Here is a 3,942-nt window from a genome sequence, read left to right as displayed (position 1 = left end):
CCGCCTCCCTCCCCCCTCCCCCCTCCCCCCTCCCCCCCCCATGATAGGCCCTGGTGTGTGATGTTCCCCTTCCCAAGTCCAAGTGATCTCATTGTTCAGTTCCCACCTATGAGTGACAACATGCGGTGTTTGGTTTTCTGTTCTTGTCAGGAAACAACAGGTGCTGGAGAGGATGTGGAGAAATAGGAACACTTTTACATTGTTGGTGGGACTGTAAACTAGTTCAACCATTGTGGAAAACAGTATGGCGATTCCTCAAGGATCTAGAACTAGATGTACCATATGACCCAGCCATCCCATTACTGGGTATATACCCAAAGAAGCTTTTTTATTTAACTGTCAGGCAGCATCTCGTACAATTCCTGACTGGTTAGTGTAGAAACAGCATTTTTAAAGAGATGCACAGTCCACCTTTTTCGGCAGCGAGGAGATCTAAACTTTGAGGGTTTTGAAGAGTTACTGCTGCTAAAGAGTCTATGTGGGCCCCCACTGGCTGCTCTGAAAAGCCATCTTTGCATTGTTCCTCGTCCGCCTCCGCCGCGCGCCTCCTCCGGGGCCGTGGACTCCGGCAGCTTTATCGCCAGAGTCCCTGAACTCTCGCTTTCTTTTAAAATCCCCTGCATCGCATCACCGGCGTGCCCCACCATGTCAGACGCAGCCGTAGACACCAGCTCCGAAATCACCACCAAGGACTTAAAGGAGAAGGAAGTTGTGGAAGAGGCAGAAAATGGAAGAGACGCCCCTGCTAACGGGAATGCTGAGAATTAGGAAAATGGGGAGCGAGAGGCTGACAATGAGGTAGACGAAGAAGAGGAAGAAGGTGGGGAGGAAGAGGAGGAGGAAGAAGAAGGTGATGGTGAGGAAGAGGATGGAGATGAAGATGAGGAAGGTGAGTCAGCTACGGGCAAGCGGGCAGCTGAAGATGATGAGGATGACGATGTTGATACCAAGAAGCAGAAGACCGACGAGGATGACTAGACAGCAAAAAAGGAAAAGTTAAACTAAAAAAAAAAGGCCGCCGTGACCTATTCACCCTCCACTTCCCGTCTCAGAATCTAAACGTGGTCACCTTCGAGTAGAGAGGCCCGTCCGCCCGCCCACCGTGGGCAGTGCCACCCGCAGATGACACGCGCTCTCCACCACCCAACCCAAACCATGAGAATTTGCAACAGGGGAGGAAAAAAGAACCAAAACTTCCAAGGCCCTGCTTTTTTTCGTAAAAGAACTTTAAAAAGGAAATTTGTTTGTATTTTTTATTTACATTTTATATTTTTGTACATATTGTTAGGGTCAGCCATTTTTAATGATCTCGGATGACCAAACCAGCCTTCGGAGCGTTCTCTGTCCTACTTCGGACTTTACTTGTGGTGTGACCATGTTCATTATAATCTCAAAGGAGAAAAAAAACCTTGTAAAAAAAGCAAAAACGACAAGAGAAAAACAATCTTATTCCGAGCATTCCAGTAACTTTTTTGTGTATGTACTTAGCTGTACTATAAGTAGTTGGTTTGTATGAGATGGTTAAAAAGGCCAAAGATAAAAGGTTTCTTTTTTTCCCTTTTTTGTCTATGAAGTTGCTGTTTATTTTTTTTGGCCTGTTTGATGTATGTGTGAAACAATGTTGTCCAACAATAAACAGGAATTTTATTTTGCTGAGTTGTTCTAACAAAAAAAAAAAGTCTATTTGGGATTGGAGAGTAAGGATGGATTTGGCTATGTCTTGTAGGCTGTCTGAGAGATCTTTTGAAAGAGAGTGATAGTAGGACAGGAAGGTGGACAAGCCTGCTATCTTTGTTCCTGTTGCAGTGGCAATTCTTAGTCCTATAAGCAGGGGTATTAGCTGTACGGCTCTGTGTTGACGGACTTGAGCTTTAATAAGGACTGGTAAACTCTGATTTCCAGGGGCAATGTCAGTTTTGGGGCTTAAGAAGACTAGGGTGCAAGTACCAGTCTAATTCATAGGGAGGCACACATAGATTGAAGTTCTGCACAAGAAAAATATACTTTGGCTAGGCAGACAGAACTGGCTATGTCTTTTAGTAAGGCAAATAGGTGCAGGGAAGAGAAATATGGGCAAAGGAGAAGATACAGGGGGTAGGTACTAATATGGAAAGATTAGTGAAGGGATGTTAGAATTTCTTTGGTTTGTTCTTGGGGGAGGATGAGTTTTTGATTTTTCACTAGCCAGTTTCCTTGGAAGGAAGCTCCTTGTTGTGGTAGCGAAGCTTTTTTGGTGGGAGAATATTGGGGTTGGATTGTGGGAGTAATGAGGAGGGAGGCAGGCGCAGAAGAAAGGGAGACTTCCTTTGCTATCTTATTGGCCTTTCTGTTCCCTCTTGAGATCTCATCTGATCCTATTTGATGTCCCTGACAGTGTATAACTCCTACTTTAGTGGGGAGATTCGCAGCCTGAAGGAGTTGGTAAATGAGGGATCCGTTAGTGATGGGGGTGCCTTTGGCAGTAAGGAATCCTCTCTCCTGCCAGATGGTGGCATGGGAATACAGAATGTGAGGTGTATTTGGAGTCTGTGTAAATGTTGGCTCATTTGCATTTGGAAAGAGTTAGCGCCCTAGTGAGGGCTATGAGTACTGCCTTTTGGGAGGAGGTTTTGGGCATAGGGGCTTGGCTTTAATTACTCAGTTAAGAGAAACGACCATACATCTAGCCACTTTGGGGGAGTCAGTGGGCCCGCAGGAAGAGCCATCTATGAATAGCTGGTCATTGGGGTTGGTGAGAGGCTCAGAGATGTTTCAAAAATGTGGCTGTAGGTGGTCTAGGATGTCAGTGCAAGAATGAGTAGGAGAGGAAGAGGACATGGGGAGTAAGGACACCGGGTTGAGGGGAGCACTTCTGGCAAGACGGAATTCGGGATTTTCGATAAAGAGGGCATGGAGTGATTGGATCCGGGAAGGAGAAAGGGAGCTTAATCCTCCAGAGGAGAGGAGATCTCGTTAATTGTGATGACTGTGGACAGTGGTGTTTTGGCCGAATGTAAGTTTCTTGCTTTCCAGAGCTAAAATGGCCGCTGCTGCTAGTGCTCTAAGACAGGTTGGCCACCCTTTGACTGTGTTGTGTAGTTGTTCAGAGAGGTAAGCTACAGGGGCAAAGGAAGGAGGATTTCTTTTCTGTTGCCCTAAGACACCGAGGGATATCCCTTGGCTTTCAGCAGTATAGAGAGTGAAAGGTTGGGAGATATCAGGTAAGGACAGGGCTCGTGCAATCATAAGAGCAGTTTGGAGCTTGTGGAAACTGAGGAGTATGTTATGTGAGGGGCTCAGGCGTTCATTGAGGGTGGCTTTGGCTGCTTTATAGAGGGGGCAAGCTAGGAGGGCAACGTTGGGAATCTATATCCTAAAGAAGCCTGTCAATCCTAAGAAAGAGAGAATTTTACTCTTAGAGGAAGGTGGAGGTAGGCTGTCTATTAAGGCTGCCCATGCCTGGGTCATGGCTCAGTCCCTGGGAGAGAGTTGGACTCTTAAGTATGTCACTGTTGGGGTGGAGAGTTGTGCTTTGGAAGGGGAGAACTTATATCCTTTGTTAGCACGATAGTTTAGAAGGGTAATAGTGTGAGTTTGAGAGTCTTCTAGGGAGGGGCTACAGAGAAGGAGGTCATCCACATATTGAAGAAGACGGTTGGGGTAAAGGTCTAAGGAGGTGAGGTCTCAGGCTAGGGCTTGTTCAAAGAAATGAGGACTATCTCTGAAGCCTTGGGAGAGGACAGTCCATGTGAGTTGTTGTGATTGAAGGGTCTCAGGGTCAGTCCAGGTGAAAGCAAAAAGGTTTTGGGAATCAGGGTGTAAGGGAATGGTAAAGAAGGCATCCTTTAGGTCAATGGCAGTATGGTGGGTACCGTTGGAGGGGACAAGAGAGAGAAGTGTATAGGGGTTAGGGACTACAGGATGAATAGGGACAATAGCCTAATTGATGGCTCAGAGGTACTG

The 3,942-nt window shown here is 46.4% G+C and overlaps 1 pseudogene across 1 annotated transcript; it reads left to right on the top strand.

Moving 5' to 3' along the window:
- The first annotated feature begins 566 nt into the window (after positions 1 to 566).
- LOC112604865 lies at positions 567 to 1,666 on the top strand (annotated as a pseudogene). The gene has a single exon (XR_003115298.1). The product of XR_003115298.1 is annotated as a prothymosin alpha-like (transcript).
- Positions 1,667 to 3,942: the final 2,276 nt, after the last annotated feature.

Source organism: Theropithecus gelada, chromosome 13 (assembly GCF_003255815.1).
Source record: "Theropithecus gelada isolate Dixy chromosome 13, Tgel_1.0, whole genome shotgun sequence".
NCBI classification, from domain to species: Eukaryota; Metazoa; Chordata; class Mammalia; order Primates; family Cercopithecidae; genus Theropithecus; species Theropithecus gelada.
Note: the sequence above shows the minus strand (reverse complement) of the source record. Positions and strands in the feature narration are given on the sequence as shown.